Source organism: Arvicanthis niloticus, chromosome 20 (assembly GCF_011762505.2).
Source record: "Arvicanthis niloticus isolate mArvNil1 chromosome 20, mArvNil1.pat.X, whole genome shotgun sequence".
Lineage (NCBI taxonomy): Eukaryota > Metazoa > Chordata > Mammalia > Rodentia > Muridae > Arvicanthis > Arvicanthis niloticus.
This window is the reverse complement of record NC_047677.1, coordinates 33,870,211-33,883,414: the sequence shown is the minus strand read 5'-3', so window position 1 is coordinate 33,883,414 and position 13,204 is coordinate 33,870,211. Positions and strand designations below refer to the sequence as shown.

General features: G+C 42.4%; 1 pseudogene; it reads left to right on the top strand.

Moving 5' to 3' along the window:
- The first annotated feature begins 2,236 nt into the window (after positions 1-2,236).
- LOC117724878 (eukaryotic translation initiation factor 5 pseudogene) lies at positions 2,237-5,034 on the top strand (annotated as a pseudogene).
- The last annotated feature ends 8,170 nt before the right edge of the window (positions 5,035-13,204 follow it).

Sequence of the window (13,204 nt, the reverse complement as noted above, 5' to 3'; positions counted from 1 at the left end):
AGCTAGTATAAAAGTTAAAAAGGCATTCATATTCTGAACTGAAATACAGAACATTCCCCAGCCTCTGACTGTGTCAGTGGGGACAACATACGGATGGGAAGACCATTGTGCAATCCGTGCATTTGAATGTGCCGCAAGATTCCATGTCTGCACTAATAACTCAGAACTGTTGCTCCAGCTGCTAAAGTTTCCTTAGACAGCGAGACTGTCTTCTAATTCCACGTCTGAGCTCTCCCTTCCCTCACACTTTGCCTCATTAAATGCAGAGCATAGAACCAGCTCTTGGCAATTCACAGGCAACTGTAATGATGAGCGGAACATGTATCATAACGTTGTTCCTAGAAATTATGTGGACAGACATTTTGCAAAATAGAAGGGACCTCAGAGCCCTTGTCTTGTCAATCGGGCCTCTCTCTTAATCCGGGATAATAATAGTAATAATAATAATAATAATAATAATAATAATAATAATAATAGTACCCCCTCCCATCTACAGCCAGCTTGTCACATGGCAATATTTATGGATGGCTGTCCATAACACTGTATCTCCAGGCAGATGGATTAAGACTGAGGAGCAGCTGTAGATGTCTGCTCACTAAATGAGGGAAGAAAATGAATCTGAACCAAGCCACTTATGAGACCCCTAGTTTATTAGCATGGTAACAGAGAAGAGGAGCTTCTGAGTAGTAGTTGAGAGATAGATGATAAAGATAATTTCAAAAATAATACACTGTGTGGCTGTGTGCTCTGTAGAATCGGAAGGTCGTCATAAGACCCAACAACTAATCAATCAGTAATTAATTACAGTTAACAAAGCATTTCCCATCGATCTACAAACTGAAGTCAGATTGTCACTCTGTCCTAAAGCCTGCTCCGTAAAGTACACACACACACACGTGTACAAACATACCCTACACACATATGCACACACATGTGCACACACATGTACACGCATAGCACACACACATACACAAACACACACACACACACACACACACACACACACACACACACAGAGACACACAAACAGCCTCTGTAGGCTTGTATATTGAAATGTTTGGTCATTAGAGAGTGGTATTACTTGGCAGGTGTCCGGAGGTGTAACCAGGTGGGAGTTTGTCTGGCCTTGTTGGAGAAAGTGGGTCACTGGAGCAGCAGACCTGACGACTGCACACCATATGACCCCGTTTATGAATTCTAGGAAAAGATAAGCTTACCTCACAGAAGTGTGGAGATGATCCTGAGCTGTGAGGGTGGGAGGAGGGGGATCTCCCTGAGGCTGGGGAGAGAAGGAGGCTCTTTTATTTTGTTGCCGTTCCTCAGTATTGCTCATAACTCAGAGCGTTCACTGAAGGTTGGCTTATTTACTGTGTATAAATGATCACTGACACATTCATTTTAAGGCTCATCTGGTCAAATGATTGGTAAATACCACATGCTCTAGTCTTGTTTCAAAATGTGTCAGCCAAGTAACTGTTGCTTGTGTGATTTCATGTGTGTAATAGCCGTGTCGTATCCAGAGGATTCCTCTTCATTCTCCAGCTCGTACAGTTTTTCCAACTCCTTTTCTGGGATGTTTCTTGAGTCCTGAGGTTTGCTGGCTGTGTTGATTAAGCCTGGGAGTGGGAAGGTGCATGAGTCCTTTAGCTGAGGCGCTTTGCTCTTGAGGGAAAGTTACTTTTCTTTGGGGGAGAGAGAGACTACTGTTAGAAAGAACTTGAGAAACAATACAAACAACCCAATTAAAAATGGAAGACAGAGTAAAAAAAAAAAAAAAAAAAAAAAAACTCCCAATAGAGCAATCTTGAATGGCCAAGAAGTGCCTAAAGAAATGTTCGCTGTTTTTAGTCAGCGTGGAAATGTACATCAAAAATGACCCTGAGGTTCCATGTTACATCCATCGGAATGGCTAAGATCAAAAACTCAAGTGATGGCACATGCTGGTGTGGATGTGGAGCAAGGGGAACAATGTAGATGTCCCTCAACTGAATAATGGATAAAGAAAATGTGGTACGTCTATACAATGGAATGCTATTCAGCTGTTAAAACAAAGACATCCTGAGTTTTGCAGGCAAATGGATGGATCTTGAGAACATCATCCTGAGTGACGTAACCCAGTTCCCAAAGAACATGCATGGTATGTATTCATTTATAAGTGGATATTAGCCGCGAAGTACAGGTTCCAGGCTACACGGCACTGACCCAAAAAAGCTAAACAAGAAGGAAGGCCCAGCCGTGTCCCTGCCAGGTCGCCAGGTTCGGCGCTGCTGGTGTGGACGCGGACGTCGCTGGGACAGTCCCTCCCGCTGCTCGGCGGCGGCACCTGCCCAGCCGCCCCTCGGCTCGCCGCCGGCCCCGCCAATCCGGACCCGGTTTCCAGCGCCTCTTCCTCCCAGTCCCGGGCGAGCCGCGTTGGGTTTATGTCTTTATTTGACGAAAACGAGCTGTTGCGCAGCCATTGGTACCTGTATTGAGGAAACATAGCATACAAGCAAGAAGCTTACAGCCTCAGTGGCGAAAATTTTTTCATGTCCGAGACCGAGAACTCTTGCAGTCGTTTATGTCATCCCTTCTTCTCCAGACAGAAGATACCAAAAAGTTGCAATCAAAGATCTGTTCATCTTATTGATAAAGTCACTAATAAGCCAAAATGTCTGTCAACATCAACCGCAGCGTGTCAGAGCAGTTCTATCGCTACAAGATGCCCCGTTTGATTGCTAAGGTTGAGGGCAAAGGAAATGGAATCAAGACAGTTATAGTCAACATGGTTGACGTTGCAAAGGCGCTTAATCGGCCTCCAACGTATGCCACCAAATATTTTGGTTGTGAGCTGGGAGCACAGACCCAGTTTGATGTTAAGAATGACCGTTACATTGTCAATGGATCTCATGAGGCGAATAAGCTGCAAGACATGTTGGATGGATTCATTAAAAAATTTGTTCTTTGTCCTGAGTGTGAGAATCCTGAAACAGATCTGCATGTCAATCCAAAGAAGCAAACAATAGGTAATTCTTGTAAAGCCTGTGGGTACCGAGGCATGCTTGACACACATCATAAACTCTGTACATTCATTCTCAAAAACCCACCTGGGAATAGTGACATTGGTACAGGAAAGAAAGAAAAGGAAAAGAAAAATAGAAAGGGCAAGGACAAGGAAAATGGCTCTGTATCCACCAGTGAGACACCACCACCTCCACCACCGAATGAAATTAGTCCTCCACATGCTGTGGAAGAAGAGGAAGATGATGATTGGGGGGAGGATACAACTGAGGAAGCTCAAAGGCGCAGAATGGATGAAATCAGTGACCATGCAAAAGGTCTGACACTTAGCGATGATTTGGAAAGAACTGTAGAAGAGCACGTTAACATCCTGTTCGATTTTGTTAAGAAAAAGAAAGAAGAGGGCATTATTGATTCATCTGACAAAGAAATTGTGGCTGAGGCAGAAAGACTGGATGTAAAAGCCATGGGTCCTCTTGTTTTGACCGAAGTTCTCTTTGATGAGAAGATAAGAGAGCAAATCAAGAAATACAGGCGCCATTTTCTAAGATTTTGTCATAACAACAAAAAGGCTCAGCGGTACCTTCTTCATGGTTTGGAATGTGTGGTGGTGATGCATCAAGCCCAGCTGATCTCCAAGATTCCTCATATCTTGAAGGAGATGTATGATGCAGACCTATTAGAAGAGGAAGTCATTATCAGCTGGTCAGAAAAGGCCTCTAAGAAATATGTCTCAAAAGAACTTGCCAAAGAGATTTGTGTCAAAGCAGAGCCATTTATTAAATGGTTGAAGGAAGCAGAGGAAGAATCTTCTGGTGGTGAGGAAGAAGACGAAGATGAAAATATTGAGGTGGTATATTCGAAGACTGCCAGTGTACCAAAAGTTGAAACTGTGAAGTCTGACAACAAGGATGATGACATTGATATTGACGCCATTTAAAAGGATGGATGCAACTTAGCTTAACAGTGTAATGCTGCAAATTTTTCTCCAATATCAGCCAGAAGTGCAACATGTATGTGCAAGAGCTAAAATGGCTTAACATCATGCTACACTTGATACTAAAAAGCTATTACTGTGAGTGGTCTATAATTAAGCCCAGTGAGACATCTAGGGAGTCCATACATATCAGTGGGCAGTTGTAGTTTGCTTATTTATAGCATGTTTCTTTCGGAAAAACTAGTGGTGGACACATTTGGATCACATTTATACAGTTATAAAAAAATAAAAGATTTGATTTTGGTCATTCTTCAGACTTTGGGCTATGGGTGGCTTATACTGAAGTAATTGACTACTTTTAGGATGTTACACCATTTAATTTAGGCTCCTTGAGTTTGGTAGGTTGTTAGGTGCCGAAAACTTAAAGAATACAAACAAATAAAATGACCTTACTCAGCCATTAAGAAATGAAGTATTTTGAAAGTTGTATCTCCAATCCCAGTTCATTCAGATTGGCATCTGACAATACTTGTCATTCTAAGGAAATTTAATGATTAAATGACAGTGTGACATCCTCATGAGAAGTAAAAATGACCTGTGTGTCTTATGGTTTAAGAGCAAATTTTGAAACTTGAGTTGTGGTTTTTCAGTTTGTGTACACTCACCCCAAATTGTAGTCTTTCGAGTTGTGTGCATTGCACGTTGGATAAGCCAGGGAAATTATTAACAAATAAGTATTTTGTGTGTATTTAGTGGTTGCTTTGTACTGAGAGAAAAGCTTTGAGGTGTGATTAAATCATAAACTGATTCTATTTGGGAGAAACAGGAAAAAAGGTGCACTTAATTTCTAGCTAAAACAGCATAATTTTTTCAACTTTTACCCTTAAATTATAATTTCAAGATGTTTAGACATACTGTATCTTGTGTTTGTGTTCCCCCCTCCCCAATATTATGGTTTATTCTTTAATGCCTTTTAATTTGGATATAATAGCTTGTACTTTAGATTTTGGTTGCTATCTTGCCAAAATAAGTGTTACTGTTTTTTCAAGCTTGATCCCCTTCCCCAATTGTCTTATTTAAAGAGAAAGTTAAACTCATACTTCTGAGTCGGAGCCTGTATTTTGGTGTAAGACTTGGGATATTTTTTACTTCACATTGAATATAGCTGGATACCTGAGAAGTCTGGTGATGGCCACTGGGTGGGTATAGCTAGCTAAGGCCTGACCAGCCCATTCAGAGCCTTGGACTTCAGACACAAAAGTGAGTTTCTTACTTGCTGGTGTAAGCTCTATCTGGGGTCCTGACTATATTTGAATACTTGTCTTCAATATTAAAAACATAGCACATTTTTTTCTACAAAAGTGCATTTTGGGAGTTAAAAAACCCATGTGGTTAATTTGTGTGTACTGTGCTAGCTCATACATTATTTGGATCTTATTCTTTATGTCATCCATCTCACAGATTATAAGACTAATAAACATGTTAAAAAAAAAAAAAAAAAAAAAAAAAAAAGAAGGAAGGCCCAGGTGAGGATGCTTGAATCTCATTTAGAAGAGGGAATAAAATAGTCATAGGAAGCAGATGGAAGGAGGGAAGTGGGTGGGAGAAGAGGATGAGGAAGAGAATGGAGTAGGTTCAGGATCAGGCATGGGGAGACAAGAGGGAGGGACAGAGGGCCAGGAGAATGACTAGGAATCTTCAGTTTTGAGGAGTGGGGGATGAGGGACATCTTGAGGATGTGTCAGAGACCAGGGATGGGGAAGGCTCCCAGGAGTCAATGGAGGTGACCTTAGCTGAGATTCATAGCAGTGGGGGATATGGAACCTGATGAGGCTACCTCCTGTAGCCAGGCAGGAAACCCGGTGGAGGTATAAGGACAACAACCCACCCATAAAACTTTCCGACCCCAAATTTATACTGTCTACAAGAAAAGCAGGGATAAAGATAGAGTAGAGACTGAGGGAATGGCCAAGCAATAACTGGTTCAACTTGAAACCTATCTCATCAGCTAGCGCCAATCCCTGACACTACTGACGATGCTCTGTTACCACTGCAGACAGGAGCCTAACGTGACTGTTCTTTGAGAGGCTTCACCCAGCAGCTGACTGAAACGGATACAGAGACCCACAGCCAGACATTGGACTGAGTTGGGAGGTCTTATGGAAGAGTTAGGGGAAAGATTGAAGGCCCCAAACTCCACAGGAAGACCAAGAGAGTCAACTAATCCGAACCCTGGGAGCTCTCAGAGACTGAACCACCAACCAAAGAACATCCCAGATTGGGCCTAGGCCTCTCTGCACATATGTAGCAGATGTGCAGTTTGGTCTTCATGTGTCTCCCCAGCAACTGGAGCAGGGGGCTGTCCCTAAAGCTGTTGTCTTTCTGTGGGATGTGTTCCCTAACTGGGCTGCCTTGTCTGGCCTCGGTGGGAGAGGATGTGCTTAGCCCCACAGAGACTTGATGTGCTAGGGTGGGGAAATATAGAGGTTGGGCCTTCGGTCTTTCAGAGGAGAAGGGGAGGAGGGTTGGTGGAGGGACAGTGTGTGTGGGGGGGCAGGAGGGACTGGAAGAGAGAGCAGAGATCAGATATAAAGCAGATAAATAAATAAAAATTGTTCATGCCCCAGCAGAAAAAACTATACTTCTGCCCATAGGAACAGTACTAATCTGATTATAGGAAAATAACATGTGTTGAGTTGGGAACATATGGCCAATAGGGTGGTGGACATGAGAGCTGGTAAGATTGATATATAATGCATACATATGTGAAATTTTCAGTGAGCAAATACTAATAATTATAACAGTGATTAAGCTATTCGTCCATTAGAAGTCTCATTATGGCAGTTGAACAGATTGCTGACGGTCTTTGAAAGAAGTCCCCCTGTGGTGGAGAACATTGGTAACGGACACCTTTAGGGACCCTATGATCTGCCTCCCTTCTAACCATGCGCTTGAAAGGAAGTCTGATAACTGCGCCGACTTCCTCATCTCTGTGATCATGTGTAGGAGACTTAAGGTCCTTTTATTGCAATTTCTTCTCCTAAAAAAATGCTAGAAAATGGTGTGTCCGTCCCTGCCCGCCCCTCCACCCCCACCCCGCCCCCCTGAGATATGCTGAGGATGACGTGAGGTGATGTTTGCAAGGTACTTACAGAAGCGCCCGGAACACCATAATGACTCTGTGCAGCCAGCTTCTCCTGGAACAAACACGTTTGGAAAATAGAGTCCTCAATCATCCACTCGAGCTGTGGAATCATAATGAATATGACAGTCTTATATGGACCCAAGAAATGGGGAAAACGAGTTACATTTCTTAAAGAGGCAGCTTAGGTGACTGCGCATGAAACTCTATAATGGTGTAGTAGAGAGAAAAAAAATCTCTGATAAGATGCCCAGATCACTAGTGCCCGTGTGACTTGGGATTCTGGCTGAACCTCTAACCTTGTTTTTCTCTCATTTACAAAATGACATGGTTGACAGGAAAAGAAGGTAAGTTAGTGACCGCCAGAGCTGGGAATAGAGAGGAGTGGGGAGTGAATTTGGGATCTTTGGGAGGGGAAAATCGGAAATGGGGAATGGCGAGAGGCTACCATATTGGGAATGTATTAAATGCTACTGCGCCACGGCACACTGGAAAGTGGCAGGACTTTTACGTAATTTTATCATCTTAAAAACGGAAGACAGTTAACACTAGATGAAATGAAGATCTACAGTTCCATTATGAACTCACTGCCTTTTTATTGGATTTCTGCTGTATGTCAGGCTATGCATTGTAAGGAACGACAAGGAACAGGAAAGTCACGTGGTGTTTCGTGGTGAGTGATCTCGAAGTTTGTTCCCTGGTGCTGTGAAGTTGGGGTGCTGCTCTTTAAGAGGCGGGGTCCAGTAATTAAAAGGCGGGGTCCAGTAACTAAGAGGCGGGGCAAGTAACTAAGAGGTGGGACTCAGCAACAAATGTTTAGCTCACAGTGCTAGGATTAAAGTAGTTTTCAGTGGACCCTCATTGATTTCTATGAGTTCACTGAAAAAGAAAAAAAATAAAGCTAGAATCTCTGCTCCGATCCGTCTCATTGAATGGATAATCTCTCAGTCTCTTGCACACACTCCCACCAGATAACATCTGCTGGGGCCTTTGGGTAGCTGAAAGAGGAGTCACCTATGCCAGGACTTTCTGGGCCTAGAATAAGGAAAGAAATGCTTTGTGTGTGTGTGTGTGTGTGTGTGTGTGTGTGTGTGTGTGTGTGTGTGTGTTAATTTAGCATTAATTTTTGGTACAATAACAAGCTTTTGGTACAATAACAAGAAACCGACTAATAACTCCCTAACCTTATTTTTAAAAATCAAATTTTATGAGGCTTACAATCTCTTGGTGTCAGTATTTTGAAGCATCTTGATGCTTTTTTTTCTCCTTAAGTTAATGGATAGTATTCGAGGTTAGAGAGCAAATTAAGTGTTTGATTAAGGATTATTAATTGATCTGATAAAAAGAAGAAATAAAAAGAAACCAATATGTCCTTAGACACAGGTAGTGGTTTTGTCCTTAATGTTGCCTAGGTCATTTAATACTTTTTATATTTATGTAGTCTGTGCTATTACTCAAATGTCTGTGCTATTACTCAAATGTTATAGATAAACTAAGATTTGGGGTAGTTAAGTAACTTTTAGATGACTGATTTTCTAAGCTGAATGGAGAGGTAAAATATAAATGTACAAATTCGTGTAAAACACTGCTTGTAATCTGTATTAGCCTGATAGCCTTTATATGATGTATCGACTATAGGTGCCATTAAGGTGTGCTGCCTTTCCTGCGAGGTCCAGCCTCAGTCTGACAGATGCCAGCCAAGTGGGCTAACACAGTGGGGAGAAAAAAAATCTAATTTGAAGTCAAAGAGTTGGTGATGCCTAGAGAAATGTATTTTGTAGCATTTGCATATTTAAGACAGTGGTTAATATCCAACGCCCTTGTTAGAGATGCTTCCTATTATTTGAAGGAGAATTATATATATATATATATATATATATATATATATATATATATATATAATTCTTTTTGCAATTCCTAAAAGACTGTTGGAATAACTATTTGATGATTTTAGGCATCATAGCTTTGATCACAACACATTGAATATATTTTCAAAAACAGAAGACATGTTCCCTCTGACAATAACAGGATCACACACACACACACACACACACACACACACACACAGTGTAGCAACTAATACGTAAAACAAAGGGTGGATGATTAAAAGAAGCAGAAGAAGACAAACATTTACTCCGAACTCTAATTCAGACACAAAACTATCACCACCTTCAAGCTGTCTCACCAGCGCTGGAGCTTTGGTGGCCTGGCTTATTCACTTTAACCAGGGGTTCAGTTGAAAGATGCTGCACTAACCACCCACAAGATGACCATTGGCTTACTGGCTTTACAGGAAGTTTTTGGAGTAAAACATGGCCCCTTCTATTTTTTTCTACCGGGTTACTAAATTTCCTTTCATATTTCTTCTCCTTAGTGTCTTGACTTAAATGGTCATTATGATCTCGAAGAAACATGATGACAGACCACTTCCAACTTTAGAGAAAATGTTTTACATATTACCACATGGGAACTTGGCATCTTTAGGAGATAGTGTGGTGGTTTGTATACACTTGGCCTAGGGTGTGGCATTATTAAAAGGTGTGGCCTTGTTGGAAAGGGTGTGGCCAATTTGGAGTAGGTGTGTCACTGTGGGCGTGGTCTTTAAGACCCTCATCCTAGCTGCCTGGAAGCCAGTATTCTGCTAGCAGCCTTCAGATGAAGATGTAGAACTCTCAGCTCTGCCTGTACCATGCCTCCCTGAATGCTGCCCTGCTCCCACCTTGATGATGATAGACTGAACCACTCAACCTGTAAATTAGCCCCAATTAAATATTGTTCTTACAAGGGTTGCCTTGGTCATGGTGTCTCTTCACAGCAGTAAAACCCTAACTAAGACAGATAGCCACTGGGAAGTTGAGACTGGGGTGCCCTTCGACCCCTCTTGCCGAGAACTTCTCCGGGAGTGTTTGGTTTAATGCCTTTTCTGCCTCTATTATCACAAACAGACTGGTCTCTCTCTGCTTTAGCCTGCTAGTATTGTATATTTCAGCAGCATACTTCCTGAGATTACCTATTCTTGTACCCTTGGTATCCTGTCCCCTCCGTGATTTCAGCTCCTGCCTGTCTCCCAGTGACTGCAGTCAGGAGGCAGGTGCTAGTGCATCATCCTGAGTTCAACAAGTAATTCTATTTTCACATCGGACATTTCCTTCCCCCTGAAATAAACTGCTAGCATTTTTCTCTTCTTACGATATATAAATTTTATTAAATTACTATCTGTTTTCCTCATGATTCAAGGATCAGTTTATTTTGGTTACAGCTGTACTCTGTCCTCTATGGCACCCACCATTAATTCTCTAATAGCACTTATAGTGCATTCGAATAAAGCTTAAAACTCTTACATCTTTGGTTGTGAGCCTAGCCTTTCACGGCTGAGCCATCTCTCCAGCTTAAAACTTTGATTTCATCTGAAACATTCTGTACGGTGTGGGAGAAGATGGTGGTTATGTGTGATGATTCATCTTCATTGTGGAGTTGGCTCTACTTGGTATCAGCTCCGGGAGTATCTATAAGGCCGTTTTTCAGGGATTTACCTGAGAAGGGTAGGTCAACCTTAGACGTGGATGCTGCCATCCCAGCTGCAGGGGTCTCAGACCAAATGAAAAGGCACGTGGAAAGGACTACCAGGGGACTAGAATCCACGCTTTTTCTGCTTCCTGGCTGTGAGCACAACACAGCCTGCTCCCTAAGGCTCCCTCCACCAGGATGAACTGTATTCTCTTAAACCCCAAGGAAAAGAAATAAACACCCCCTACTCTATGTTGCTTTGATCAAGTATTTTATCAGTGCAATTTCCTCTGAACCAAGAGCTAAAACATTTTAAGAGATCAATATATGATTTAAAGGAGGGAGGGAGGGAGGGAGAAGGGTAGGAAGAACGAGGGGGTTGTCAAAGAACAGGAGTGGAAAGAAGAATCAGGATGGGGAAGCAAGAGAATGTTTCAACCCAACGTACACTTTCGAGGTGGCTCTGAAATCGATAAAGCTCATATTTCTTGTCCTTAGTTTCAGAACCCGCGACTTCTATTCCAGTATAGCTTACAGGATGAAAAGCACAGACATAGTTGTGTTTCCTGAGTCTGTGAGCCACAATGAAGGAAAACGGAGGAAGCGGGCCTCCATGTAAATAAAACAAAGCCATAGTCATTCAGCATTTCCTGTTTATCAGCACATCCTCACCCCTGTGGAGAACTTCAGGAGATGGGAGTTTAGCACAGGGACAACTCCCGTTCTGTAATGTAATGCTAGCAGCAGCGCTATAAGTACTTTGCAGGTCAAACGGCCTGATGTCGAAGTATCAGAAGCGTTGAGTGCATCACAGGTGACCTAAGGTTAGATAACCAGGAAATGAAGGGGAAGAAAAGATAGAAGTGACATAGTTACTTCCAGGAAGGGCCTTGTCAAAGCAAAACTCAAGAACGACAGGAATATGCAAAAGGCTGGCCGGTTTCTAAACCCCGCCGGATATGTCGTCATACTTAAATGCCTCCTCTTCCTGTTTTCTCTTGCTTTCTACCTCATCCTCACATGCATGTCCCAGTGATGCTCTTGCCAAGTCATGCCTGTATCCTTGCCTTCCAACTTCCGGTCCTGTCTGTATTTTCCTAGAAATACATTCATCTCTTCTTCCTCACCCTACCCCAGGTATACTGATCCCCGTACTGTGATACCAACATCCCTGATGTAAGAGGAGTTCAGAGCACTAGGGCTTGAACCAGAGCTACGTTTCTGCCTTACACGTCTTTCTTACAGTACTGGCTAACTTTCTCATTGCTGTCACAGCAGAAGCAGAAACAGCAGCAGCAGCAACAACCACCTTGACAAAAGCAAAGCTCTGACATGCCTGTGGCTTTCAGTCTGAAGGGATACAGCTACAGCTCATAGCGGCAGGAACATGGGGCATCTGGTCACATAACATCTACAGTGAGGGAATAGAGAAGTGGGCCCTGCCAGAAAACATGAAGACCTACCCCCAAATGACCCAATTCTCCTTCTGCATCTCTACTTCCTTCCTGTTCAGCAACCTTCTAGGGCATCACTACCAGCCGTGGACTATGTGTTCAACCATAGGAGCCCATGGGACGCATTGCACATTCAAACTACATTCACCTGAATTGAAGGGTTGAGGGTTATAGGTGCGTGCAGCTTTCTCCTCAAATTTGGGGTCTGAGTCCAGCCTCGTCATCCTTCCACAGATTTCTGAGTCAGACTTCTCACTCAGCTATTCCCGGAAAGTGTTAACCTGTCACCTGTATAAGATTTCTATGTATTTTTCAAGCATTGGGATGACAGAAGCGCAGTAAGTGAATAAAGCCCGGCCCAAAAGTGGACTCCAGAGAGCTTTGCTCCTGTGTGCATGCGTGAGTCGGGGCTGCTTCCAGTTTCTGGCTAACCCACTGGTCCTTACTTCTGCAACTCATCTCCACCTATGCTTTTCTCCAATCATTTCTACCCTAAATATCTGCTGTCCTCATGTTGTTTCCTCTCCAGTCAAGAACCCTGGAAACTCCACAGCTTAACAGATAATGTTACACTGGTTTCTTCACCCCTGCTGTAAACTACACATAATGTGATTTTTTTTTTTTTGACACACAGGAAAATGGAACCAATAGATTGAATTCCCCCCATATCAATGCCTCTCAACAGTTCTGTAATCATATAGCTGGTAGCAACATCCTAGACGCTCACTGGGTCAGTGTGTTGCGTTAACCAATAATCACAATTCTGGATTTACCGAAAATTACGGGTAGAGTCCTAAGAAGTGAAGAGTACAGGTGTAGTGCTCTTGTACTGTGCGCTCTTAAAAACTTGAGATTACGATGAATAATAAATTATAATCAAGCATCTATCTACACTGTATGTTTTGTGTTGTATAGCTGCCCTGTATGTTCTAAAATATACCCACATATATTTGTGATCATAAATATACATTGTATATAGCTAAGTCCATGCCTACAAACACAAATGTATTCCCCCTAGTACCATTCCTTCTCTAGCTAAAACTCACAGTGCCCATGTGCTTTATGTTATAAATGAGAACAGTAATATTTTCTGCACCATCCTAATCCCTTTTCATTTATTTTCCTTTTATTCTTCAGTTTTTGAAATATCAAGTCTGTATGTTT